Here is a 13,197-nt window from a genome sequence, read left to right as displayed (position 1 = left end):
AGGAAGGGCGCGCCAAGAGAAGGGGGAATGACCTTGGACACTCGGGGCCACTTTCGGGTTGCAGGCACCCCAATGCCCTCCCTTTCCCCGCCACTCCTCTCCGCTTCGGCCCCGGTCCACCCGCTCCGTCCCCACCGGTGCCCTTTCTGCTTTTCCTTTAAGAGACTTGGATGCACTCGGCCCAGGAGGGGCCGCCTGGCCGCGGGGGCCCAGCCCTTCCCGCCGCGCCCGGGGCCGCCCTGCCCGCCGGGGCCGGCTGATGGATGGCCTCAGCCGGCCCGGTCCCCCGCCTCAGCTCGCCCGCGAGCCCGGCTGTGTGTTTTGGAAGCGGCGCGGCGGGTTGAAGCCCTGTGCCGCCCGCAGCGGGCAACGCCGCCCTTCCTTCCCCCCGGGCTCGGGCGGCGGCGCGGCGGGTCCAGGCGGGCGGGGCGCGGGCTCCCGGGCGGAGGGCGCAGGGAGGGGGCGCGGGGCCGGGCGGGGGCCGGAGGGCGGGGGCTCCTGGGCGGGGGCCGCGCCGCGCCCGCCCAGCCCCACGGCCGCGCCGCGCCTCGCGGGACAGGTTGGGCCGGCGGGGCGGCGCCCGGCTCCGGGGAATAATGAGTGTCTGTCAGGCCGTCCCCGGGTGACTGGGCGGGGCGGGGCGGAGGCGGCGCGGGAGGCGGGGGTGGCGGGGGAAGGGCGCAGGGCGGGGTGCGTGTTTGCGCGAGTGACTCGGTCGACCCCTCCGGCGGCTGCCTCCACCCAGTGGGTGGGGACCCGCCCAGCCCGGGCGGCCGCGGCGGCTCCTCTCCCCTCCCTGACCCTCCCACCCCGGGTCCCAGCCTCTACTTACCCCGCCAGCCCCGGGAGGCTCGCAGAGCGAGCGGCGCCGGCGTCATGTGACTGCCCGGAGTCGGTGCCAGGAGCCAGAGGGGAGCCGGGAGCGGAGCCGCGCGGACCGGGCCGGAGCCGGAGCCGGAGCGCAGCGAGCGCCCGCGAGCCGAGCAGCGCCGCCGCACGCGCGCAGCCCCCGTCCCCTGCGACCCCGCCGCCGCCGCCGCCGCCGCGCCCGCACTGGGGCGCTGACATTACTGCATTCGCGGGGTTCGGGCAGCCCAGAGCCGGGCCTTTATTTTCTTATCTGCAGCGCTCAGCACTGCACCTCGAAAAGTAAGTCCCCTCTCCCTCACCTTTCCTTCTCGCCCGCCTCCGGCTGCCCCCCTTTTGGGGCTCGTCCGGTTTCCTATTTTTAACGGGGTGCTCTGTGAATGGGTTGGGGGTGCAGGCGCCAATGGGCTCGGGAAAGTGCAACAGCTCCTCGCAGCCAGGGGTGGGGGCGGAGAGGGAGACTAGGGGGAGGAAGTCCCCGGGTTTAGCGGTAGAAAGTGTGGGATTGGGGGGAGCCACCATGAGGATCCGGGGGTGCGGGTGAAGCGAGGCCGGCAGCTCCCGCCGCGGCGCCGGCGAGGGCGAGGGCGCGGGCGGGGGCTCACCTGTGTGGTCCCGGCCGCCGCCCGCCCGCCCGCTCGCTCGCTCGCTCGCGATCCCCTCCAAAGCCCCCTAAATCTCAGTGGTCTCCGCGTGTGGCAACGTTGTTTGGAGAAAGGTAGCGCCGAGGCCGCGCTCCCGCTCCTCCCCCTCCGGGTCCCCCACCTCCCTCCCGCGCCCTCCCCCTCCCCGCCCTCCGCCCGCGCACCCCGCCGCCCCCCTTCTCTCGGACGGGGCGCGCGGTGGCTCGCCCGCCGGAACAAACTTGGAAGAGCCTCCCGGTCCCTCTGGGAAGAAACTTGGGGCCATTGGGACAGGAGGCAGCATCCCATCCTCGGTCCTGGAGCCCAGGAGCTGCCCGGGCGGCTGGATCCCCGGGGGCCGGCCGGCTTTGGAGCGTCCTCCTCGGGGCACGGAGAGAACCTGCCGCAGTGCCTGGAGCAAAGATTGCAGCGTGGCCGGAGGCGGCGACCGCCCTAGGCAGCTGCCTGCAGTTAGGGACCAGAGCCGGCCCGGGACCCAGGGCTTGATCCCCAGTGGCTTTCCTGGAGATGGCAGGTCATACCTGGAATTGTCACAGCCGCTTCTTTGGCAGATAACCGGGAGAACCTTTTTTTTTTTTTTTTGCTTTACATTTTCCAACAAGACAAACACTCGAGTACTAGGAGAAAAGCATGTGGACGGGACTTGTTTTGAGTAAGGCAGGTTAAACGGAAATTGGAAATTGCACACCTTTTTGTATTTCGCTAAAATAAATATTTTGCACTGAAATTTTCACTCACTCAGAATGTATTTTTCCACGAAGATCGCCAAGACACTTTTAGAGATATATTATGTTCTCACAAGAGTCTGGTATATGGGGAGGGGGGGAGGGGGGAAGAGTCTGTAATTATTATTTATTTAGGTTTTGTACCTGTAATTATTAGCAAAATCAAGTGAGGCATAGGGCAGTTCATTAAAGGTTTTTCCACAGAGCAATTTTGTGATGTCCTTTTTTTTGAGTGCTTTATGTCTGAATCTGAGGAGCATTTTATTTTGGAGAGAAGTCCCATCTGAATGATAATCTGCCTAACCTGAGGGAAACTTCCTTTCAGGGAAAAAAAACAATCTGATAGCATTACACTATCCAAAATTGTGCGAGTATTTTTTTTTTTTTTTAAGAAAGTGAAGGTATAAGTTTCTTCCGGCTTGAAACATGGAACATGTTAGTTGACCTTAGGCTGTTAACAGAAACCTGAAATGAGATGTTTGATTAATTTAAATTCCCTAGAGAAACATCTCAATTTCTACAGTCAGTGGGGTTTGATGCAGAACCATTAGAAGGGGAAAAACGTAATGTACTATTAGTAAGTTCAATGAAGAGACACTGTAAGGGGCATATGGCTTGCATGCAGGAGAATGCAAGTATAAAAATTCTAACTTGACAATAACAAAGAAAAGTAGCTGCTTAGACTGCAAAACCTTGTCAGATATAAAACAGCAACATAGCTTTGGAGAAAGGTTGTTGCTTTTTTTTTTCACTGCAAAGTTTCTAATTAAAACCCAATCTTCTGGTTGCTATAAGGAGAGTGATGCCTTTTTCTTCCTTTCTTTCTTTTTTAAACCTGGAGTTAATGTCTACACAGAAATTCTTAAATCTCTGATCATGGGAACCTGAGTTCAGCAGTGCTAACAAAATAAAGAGAAATAATGGGAAAAGGAATATGAATGGATTTTACTAACCTAAAAATACCTAAAGGAAATATTTTAGCCTATTTATAAAAATCGATACTCTTGTTAATTGATACTCTGTTCTACAGATTGTGTAACAATTTTGGATTATATGAAATGTCTGGAGCAGAATCATATTCTCAAAAGGTGAATTTCTGTCGACGTGTGTACAGATGTGCAGCTAGCTGTGTGCAAATATTTTTATAATTATGCAGTTGAAAAGGACTGAAAAATGTGAGGTGACTAGCTGTCCACACTTTGTCTTAGAATTTAGTTATGTGGCTAAGGGACACTTTTTCAGTTGTGTGGTATAACCCAATTGTAATCTGAATTCTTAACAGCAGTGTTTTATCTTCATTTTCCTACTGATGCTCTGAGGCTGAATGATAATTATTACCCTAACCCAGAATTTGGTCGTGGCTAGAGACCAGCCATTGGGATGGGGGATGTAGAGACAAAAGAAACCGGTAGGGAGACTGGTGTTAATTAGGAAGGTCTCTGCTGCTGGAATATGATAAAATCCCATGTTCTCTTACGTTGACTGTGTGTGGAAGCTCCTATTTGTAAATAGGGCAGGTCCCCTGTATAAAGCGGGTGTTATTATTCACACCCATAGAACAAACACCTCCACCCCCCTGTTGTTGTCTTTAGAAACTCCAGCTGCTCATGAATATAGGGTCAGGGAGGGCCGGCTAAATGTTTCTCTGTGCTTTCTCTCCAGCACAGCCAGCAGAGCTGTTTCCTGTTCTTTGTTTCAAGGCTGGGGTTTGCGTCATACATTCCAAGTGGCATATGTGTGCTCTTTCCTGTTTCAGGCTGTTTTCTGGTAGATCAGTAGCCCAGACCAGGCCTTGGTCCCTGCCCCTCAACTCCCTATCCCCACCCAGGGAGTTATCATGTCTCTACACACTTGCTATTGCTTAAGATGCCCGAGTTATGTCATAATGAGAAGTCAGTTAACCTTTTTACATACACCCTTTTGCCTCCAGTGTGTTTATGGGGGTGAATAAAGACTTTTACCTTTTTAAACGTATCATTGTCAATTGTGACTTGAGACTGGTGTGCATATTGGCTAGAAGTCTAAAGGAGGTTTTGGTTTTTGTTGTTGTTGGTTGGTTTTTATTCTTGTTTTGAGGTGCCTAGGGTGTTTGTTTTGAGATAGGCATTTTGCCCTGAAGCTGTCAATTCTGGTTCAGGATTACCACCTCACAGTTTGGAAGACCTATCCTTATCTGAGAGAGGTGGCCCATCCTTGTTCACATTTAACAAGGGATGCTCAAGGCATCGGAAGCGTGAAAGTCTTGCCTATGTTAAGGAACAAATCTTTAGAAAAAGTATTAAAGCAAAACAAGATATATTGGGGGGGGGGGGGGGGAGGGAATCCCAGGTTCAAGTCTTTTTAAAGAGAAACACTTAAGTACTAGGAGGATTTTTTTAAGGACAAAGATTTGACGGTCTTCTACATCTGATTTCCAAACTATTTTAAGAATAACCAGGTCAAAGAAAAGGAGAACTGGAAATAGGAAATTCATTTAATGATAGTTTGGAAAAAATTTTTAATCTTATGTTTTGAAAACAGGAGAATACTCTTTTATTGTCTTACAAGAACAACTTTCTTATAACCCCATTTTTTTTCTTTTTTGTATATTCTGCCAGTTGTGGGTTAACTATTTAAAACCTACTTGAACAAATTATTTTTCTCCTGGTTCTTCAGAAACCAAGTTTTAAAGAGATGGTTGGAAAAGAAAACTTGGCAAGTTTCTTTTTTAAAGTTCTTATTTTTGGATTTTCTTTACAATCTAAAGGAATTACTTACAATATTATTTAATGGAATAATTAAGTAAGGCAGCAAGTTAGGCCATATTCTTCCAAAAGTTGATGATAATAGTACTTTGGTTTTAATGTTTTGTTCCGCCACATTTTTGCCTTATGGATAAATATACAATATGATATTAAGAAAACTACTAGGATCTAATAGTAGACTACTGATGACTTTCCTTGAAAAAAGATGGGAGTTTTGGAAAGTTTCAATAAGATTTTTTTTCTTCTTTGGATGAAGCAAACTTGATTTATTAGCTGACTTGTAGGACAAGAGGCCTTTCAACTATAATTCATAAGTAACCCACATTGAAGCAAGATTTTTGTTTTGTTTTGGTTCCAAAGTTGTTAACAATCCAAGTAGATTTGATAGATTGAGTTTTTTTATTTGGCTTACCCCAAATCATTCTTCCCTCCTCATTTGTGGGAAAAGGGAGGTGGTTAATAGAGATTGTAAGGAGCTAATATATTCTACCAGGAAAAAAAAAAATTCTGCAAGCTTCTAAATGCTAAACTAAACAATAGGGTAAATGATAACAGTCTGAAAGTTACTATAATTACAAAAAAAAGGGAATAATAATTTTATCTCTTGACCATGTAAATCGTCATTCCTAATTCAATTCCATTTTATCCTCACTCCCCCTTCTTAATATTTCCAAATCACCATTTTTGCTGTAAAATGGGCAGCTTTCTTAGGTGGTAATTCTTACTCTATTTTCACACTGGTTGTGTTTGAAGAAAAATAAATATAAACAACCTCATCTTCTTAATACTAGGAATTACATTATTCTGGAAATTGGGTTTCTTTCTGAAGTGCTTCATTTATCATTGGTTCTAGCTTTTTTTAAAAATCCCTAGAATCATAAAACAATTGTTACCTGCTTTGCTAACATGTAATACTCTAGTCAAAAATCATCTTTGGAGTGAGGTGGAAAGGAAGGATTATGATGGTTTTTAGCATTCTCATTTTCCAGACCCTGTTTGTCCTCTGAAGCAGAGCTCGAGACAGGAAACCAGACAGCAGTCTACCCCAATAGGGGAGAGCATTGTCCAAAGGAGGTAGTCCTGCTCCCCACCCCACCCCACCCCTTGAAACCCCACCTCTTTCCTTGAAATTTAGCAATAATAAGAGACATAATGCTAGAGACACCGTTTCTGAACCAGAACTAGGACTGTTTTCTCTCAAATTAAAATTATATATATATATATATATATATATATATATATATATATATATACACACACATACACACACACACACACTCTTAACTGGCTGTGTGCTTTTCCTGAAAAGTCACCATAATTCAATGGACCATTTTAAAAAATTATCAGTATATTTTATACCCCTCAGTCAGAGTGTTTAATAGTAAAGTTCTTTCTCTAACAAAACAGGTCTGGATCTTTTTGAAACTCACTCTATTGTGTTGCTAGGCGGAATACATTATCATTCCCCCCATCTAATGATTAGGGGACCTGGAGACGGAATGTAGCAAGTTAAGTGGCCCTTCAGCCCATGCATTCCTTGTAACCCTGGATCTGGCTCTTGCCCTGATTTCCATGAAGCGGGTGTTTTCTTGAGGCTGCCCCCTTCCAGGCGGACCCCAAAGAGCCTAGATTAGCTTGAGGCATGCTCTAGATGGTTACCAATCTCTGGCAGGCTTGAGGATCTCCAGGCATGGCCTGGAGCTAGTCTCAACCCAGATCAGTGGAGTGCGGCCAAATGTAGACATAGGAGATCAAGTGGACGTGGAGGTGAGTGCATCTACCCTGGAGAGCGACCTGGGAATCGGGTGTGGGTTTTTTTTCTCCTTTGGCCTCTAAGCTCTGTATACTAATTACTGTTCTTTTGAGTCTAATCACTGAAATCCACTCCTTTATCTGTTCCTGCACTTTATACCCTGGTGCCTTCCAAAGCATTGCACCCCAAAAGGACTTTCATTCGTCAGTTCAAGTTCCTGCTCCACTTAGTTCTCCAAACAAGGGAGTTATTCTCTCCTGAGCCTCCAGAAGTTTTCACCTTTACTTGGTGTTTTAGGTTTTAGGAGGTGATTTTTCAGGCTCGCTTCACCGGGTGACACCTGGCAGACGGTCATTCTGTGGCCCTTGCCCTTCATTTTACCCGAGCATGTGAGAAGTGGAGATTGACATCCATTCATGTATGCATCTCCCAAGTGTTCACTGAACACCTACTCGTTAGAGCTAATCTCAAATTATGTGCAGTCATTCTTCTTCGTTGTGCCACAGGATGGAGTCGGTCCAGAGTGCTCTAACCAGAAAGGCGTTTTGAAATCTTAATCGCCCGCTGGAACCTCCCTTGGTCCTGCCAAGCGAGCATGGGCCGGTGCGGCGCTGCCCGCCACACGTCCCACACCCTCCGTTACCAGGGAGTGACCCTAATGTGAGATGATTTCACTTAAAAGTCGGTCCCACGGCGCAGACTGAAGCAGAACAGAAAGAGCCCTGGTCCACAGGCAGACACACTTTCGTTCTTGGCCTGCAGCTCCAAGCAGCTCTGCAAATTTGGGCGAGCCATTTCACCTCTGTTCCTCCATTTCCTCATTTCTAAAATGGGGATGAGGACCTGACCCTTGCACCTTTGCACAGTGATTATGAGGATTTCCGTATTTACTTGAGTAAAGCTGCCAATTTTTCTCAGCAGTTTTATGGACCGGTTGCAGGTGCATTGGCTGGGAAGAATAATAGCCTAATTTAGGGCCTTCAGAACGCGTCTTTTGATCTTGTGTCCAAGCATGCACTCTACGAGAGAAGGTAGGCATCAGGGACCAGTTGGGAGGGACTGAAATCGCAGCTCCTGTAAAGAAAGACATTGTCCCCCAATGCCCTACGCCCCATGGACAGATCTGTTCACGGAAATCGCTATCCCACGATTGCTGTTTGTGGTGTGGTGATGTCCTCTGTCCGAGGAAGGAGAGTGGGGTGCCAAGTACACCAGACTTGAAGTCAGCCTTCTTTGGGTTCAAATCCCAGCTCTACAACTTAGCTGCTGTGTGATCTTGGACAGATTACTTCGCCTCTCTGTTCTAGTGTTCTCATCAGTAAAATGGGAAGGTCGTACCGACCTCGTGGGCTTTGAGTGACACAGTCCTTGTAAAGAACAGCACCTGCAGATGGGCAGCCATAAAGGTGGTAAGGATCTACAGGAAACCCCTGGCTTTCCTTGGTCAAGGGAAGTATGCTTTTCAAAAAAAAACCTAGTGTTTTTTGTTACACATAACCCCCCCCCCCCCCCTCGTGCAATTGCCTCTTCTCTCTCTTTTCTATTTTAGGTTCTAAAACAGCGTAGAGACCTTGACACTAGACTTGTTTAGATCTCTCTGGGTGGGTAATAAAATATTCTTTGAGGATGAAACTGATAAGGTTTCTGGAGGACCCCTAACAGGCAAGATTAAGGTTAGGAGCAAAAGCTTTTTCTTTCTTTTTTTCCTTTTTTAAAGAGAAGTTTAGTTTCCTTTAGGGTTAGGTCTGGTCTGCCTCATCCCCATTAATTATTTAAGGGAGATTCCAAGTGTATTCAAAGGGAAGAGAGCAAATGACTGTGGAACTCTTAGCATGGACTAAGTCCTCTTCTATTGGCTCCTCGTGCCTGACCAAAAAAAAAAATGTCCTTTCGTGGACAAGCCTGATCTCCTGTGGGGAGGGAGTCCTCCAAGGGAGTATACCACATGCTCAGGTGCTGGTCCGAGACCTACCTTGGGCAAGTGAAAAGGCCCAGCCTATCTAGGTAAGAAGGCTGCCGTACCAGGGTGCAGTCAGCGGCTGCACAGAGTGGGGAGGGCCTTGAGCTGGTCTTTGAAGAATTAGGAGGATTGAGATAAGCCGGAAGGGGACGGGGCATTCCTCGCGGGTTGCCCAGCATCAGGGCCAAAAGTGAACAAAGGCATTGGGGGTGGGGGACAGGGCCGCCAGCATGAAGGGCGCTTGTTGGAGCAGGGGGCCGCTGGTTGGTAGAGGGGTGCTGAGCATGGGTTCTTGAACCCACTCCCCAAGCCCTGGGGATCCCGTTGGAGGGAGGAAGGTTTGTGAGCTTAGGAAAGACTAGATGAGAAGAGGGCTTTGAGAAATGTAGGAGGCCAGGGGATGGGGATGGGTTGGAGGTGGGGAGGCCAGGGGAGGGAAAAAACCCCAGTAACAGGGTCCTGAGGCACTGAGGGCTTGGCTTTGGATGGCAACTGCAGAAATGGACCGAGAGGTTTCCATGCTGAAGGACCAGAAAATAAAGCAAGTGGGGGGAGGTAGGGGGCAGCCTGGCAGCCGTTTCAAGGCAGGAGTGAGGAGGAGGACTTGGTTGGGGGACATGTTGAATTAATTCTCCTACATAGCAGTGGTTCCAGTGCTTTTCTCTTTCCTTTTTGTTTCCTTTGAAGGAGAGGGCAGTGTTAGCTCATGGTCCCTATCCAAAGGTTCCGGGGTGCTATGAGATAGACTTTTAGTGGAGAATTCTCAGGAGCCCAGGGAATTACCACCACCCTGGCGATTCTTTCTGGTTATTTTTAAGGTTCCAGCCATCGCTGCTGAGGCCAGAGTTTCCAGGAACTAGCTGCTGGCTGGAGCCAGTTGGTCCCTCCCAGCCTCCCACTCCCTCCAGGGTGGGGCCCATGGGTGGAGGCCCCTTAGGGTGGAGCGGGGTGGGTCTCCAGTGATAGGGCACCAGCAGAGCGAGGCAGCCTGGCCTCACACAGCCCTTCTGGATTTGATTATATAACACTCCACAGAAGAGAACTGCGAGGGCCGGGGCAGCCTTTATAAGACACAAAGATCCGTGCACAGCAGGATTATGCATCATGGGAATTTCTCAGTGGGTCTTGGGTTGCTTGCCCTGAAAACGAAAATACGAAATTGTCAGCCTAAAGAAGGAAAACAAGTGTGTGTAACCTTAGTATTGAAAATGGTGAGGGTTTGCTAAAATTTCTTTTTAAGAAAGGCATGGAATGCTACTAACCAGGTGGCTGTGAACTTGAGAGTTTACCTGCCGGGTCTGGGTTGGGTTTCCCCACCCCCACCCCTGCATTGCTGGGCCTCCTTCTGGCTAAAGTGTAGGGATTGTGCCTGGTTGTTACCTTTGCACCTGTCCTTATTTACATGCAAAATCAATTGCTTCACTCCGTCTTTCCGAAGTACAGGGTGTGGGCAGAATCTTATCTGAAGCCATGTCCTGTTTGGACAAGTTGGACTCGCCTTGGCAACTCTCCATAGGGTGGAGCAGATGGGTGGAGGCAGGAAAGTAAAATTGGGTGGCTTGTTAGCCGAGAGAGGAGAGAGGGCGGGTTGTTTGCTCACTGGATCATTATATTTAATCTGAAACTAAATAATTAACTTCTTTCCCATTTACAAAACATTTTGATGCAAAATAACTAATTTATGAGGGGCAAAGATTTAGAAGTACTCCGTGGATTTTTTTTCCCCCCCCCTTTCAAACCAACTAGAGAAGACTGAGGGAGGTGGAAGTCCTCAAGTGATATGAAAACGGGACGCATTTCCAGGTAGGTGCCAGCCTTCGGCCGTTCTGAAAAGAGCCTCCAACTTCAAAAAACGCCTGCTTACATCTGTTGCCTGGCCCCTCGTGGGTCTGGCCAGAGCAGCTGCCATTAAGTATTCAGCTCCTTGGGAGCTTAGAGAGTTTGGGGACAGAAGTGAAGAAAGAAAAGTTTCTTTGGAAAGGAAGTGTAGCTACAGGGATGTTGCCTGCCTGTCCTGGTCCTCTTCCTGGCCAAGAATTTTACACACACACACACACACACACACACCACAGAGATTGGTTTGTTGGGTTTTCTTTTTCTTTTTCCCCCTGAAGTTCCTTTGAGGAGTAAAGAGTCAGGCGGGGGTGTTATGGGGTGGGGGGGGGGGGGGAGAAACATGCTTCCTCCTTTAACATCCAAATGCTTGGGAGAGTTAAAAGCTGGGGGGGGGGGGGGGGGACGGTAGGGGGTACTTACAGAAGATGTGCTGATTTGATCCTGTTTTTCTTACACCTGGCTGAGGTCAGCTAGGAAACAGATTTGCTTGGAGGGAGGGAGGGGATTTGGAGCCTTAGGTGGGGTCAGGCTGGGTTGGGAAGGATAATGCAGGGACCCTTTGAGAATATAAGGAAAGGAAGATATGGAAGAGAAGGCATAACAAAAAGATGAGAAGGGAGAATGTCCGAGGCAAATCCTGCTCTGTCACCAAGAAACTGCTTCAGACACACGTTCTGTTCGCCTTCATATTCTCAATCTTCTCTCTCTCTCTCTCTCTCTCTCTCTCTCTCTCTCTCTCTCTCTCTCTCTCATACTTCTAAAGAAGGGGCAGTCATTTATAAAGTTGTTTTTGTAATAAACATGCTCTATCCTCTAGACAAGCAGCTTTCAAAGGAGATTTGGTAAATCGTAACCGCGGTACGTTAAGGGCTGTGTGTATTTCTAAGCTCTGTGGCACATTGTGCCCTCATAAAGCACAGAAGACTGAATAGGGTGGTGACACGCAACTGTATTACTTCTGAAACGTCATGTAAATGATCCACTGAAGCTTTTTAATACATAATCATGCAGTTTAACGTTTTGGTAAAACATCTGACCTTTTATTTCAACATCTGAAGAGTTAGAAGTAAAAGTGGAGAGAGTATGAAGAGAAACGTGTTTCTTCCTCTCAGAGGAAAATCCAGCTGTCTTGCCCTTCCCAGCAAAATAACACAGTTGGGAAAGATGACATTTGCTCCAGTTATGGAAAATTGTTTTGGCAATGATGGTGTTTCTATATTTTTCCTTTTAAGTACCTCAGTAACTTAAAAGTTTTTTTAAACTAGTTTTGCCCTTTTTTTTTTTTTTAAAGCAGTTTCGTTATCTTGGGATTGCTTAGTTTAGACTATATTTCTGCTAGGCAGCATACAACCAAGATGTAAATGCGTTTATGGTTGGAAAATAGTTGTAAGAAAAAAAACAGAACCACATTTGGGGCCTCCTCGTGTCTGTGATACCCACATAAAATGGTTAACAGAATTCCCGAGCCTGCTTAAAACCCACTAGGTTTAAAGACCCTGACTGTTGGCAAACGCAATTTGCTGCCGGTGTCTTATAATACCTGTTTTAGCGCGCCACCTACTGGTCGGACTTAGCATTGCTGCCAGTGTTGTGTAACAGATTTTCTGCAGAATTTGTAGTTTTTAGCATTCTTTAAAAATGATGGTAACATCCCCAGAGTACTGAGTTGCTGGTGGGGAACTAAAGCCACTAAGTTAAGAGACTTCCGTTCTTCCCGTGTTCTGGCTGCTTCTCAGTTCTATGCAAGGCACGTTGGAGACCTTGCAGTCACTCTTCTCTGACCCAAAGATAGTCGGTACTAGTGGCTAAGTGGCCTGCCCAGAGGTAAGCACAGTGGGTACAGGTATACAGGCCTTTCGCAAATAAACCGATTCATGATTAGTGTTCATATGTTTGATTCTCTTCCTACATTTGGTTCCTTTCTAGCTTAGCCTCCCCTCTCATGTTTTAATTGAAAGGTTTAATTGTAGAATTCACTTTAAAGTTGGCACACTGGTGTGTATAAAGCTGTCACATTCCCACCCGCACTCCCAGGAAGCCCTTGTTAACAGATTAGGGTTCATCATTTTCTTTTCATGCCCTTTATCTTGTTCCCTCTCCTGTGATTAGCACTAAAAGCATAACCGGTCATTTTGCAAGCTACCAAGTAGGCAACAATGTGCTGTTAGATGTGGTTTTGTTCCTAGTGATATTTGACCTTTGCACAGAATTTTGTTGTTGTTGTTATCCAGTGATGCATTATTTTTAGTTAGGAGTTTCAAAATGAGGTATTCTAATCCTCCCATTCCTTCTTCATTTATTAGCTGAAATACTTCTAAAATGAGAAATATTCCCTTCATCACTACTGAGTTTCTCTAAGGCACCGTCTGAACAAATGGAAACACCCATTGACAGCTCTTTTTAAAATAAAAGTGCGTCAGGTTTGGTGAAACAGATGCTTTATATTAGACTTTACTCTCTTAGGGTTGCAAGCGCACTAATTTCCTTAAATTTAGATAAAACATAAAAATTAAAGAATGAAAGTAACTTAAGTAATGGCTTAAAATGATACAAGAACTAGCAGGTTAATGTGTCATTCGTTTCTAAATGGAGTCAGTGGTCATTAGGAAAATGGATTTAAGGCTTTATGGGCGAAATGGTGGCGTTAGCATTTGGACCAGAATGAACT

General features: G+C 47.4%; 1 protein-coding gene across 2 annotated transcripts in view; it reads left to right on the top strand.

Annotated features, from left to right (window-relative positions):
* Positions 1 to 666: 666 nt before the first annotated feature.
* The window catches only part of KLF3 (KLF transcription factor 3), a 36,047-nt gene continuing 23,516 nt past the window's right edge, over positions 667 to 13,197 (top strand). The window contains exon 1 of one of the 2 annotated variants that reach the window (XM_079770099.1): positions 667 to 1,149. The gene's annotated coding sequence lies outside the window, so the exon portion shown is untranslated. Of the gene's footprint in view, positions 1,150 to 9,329; positions 10,497 to 13,197 lie in introns of those variants that run through there. The other variant, XM_079770100.1, reaches the window with a different exon arrangement.

The sequence above is a fragment of the Cnephaeus nilssonii genome (genome assembly GCF_951640355.1).
Source record: "Cnephaeus nilssonii genome assembly, chromosome: 1".
Lineage (NCBI taxonomy): Eukaryota > Metazoa > Chordata > Mammalia > Chiroptera > Vespertilionidae > Cnephaeus > Cnephaeus nilssonii.
Note: the sequence above shows the minus strand (reverse complement) of the source record. Positions and strands in the feature narration are given on the sequence as shown.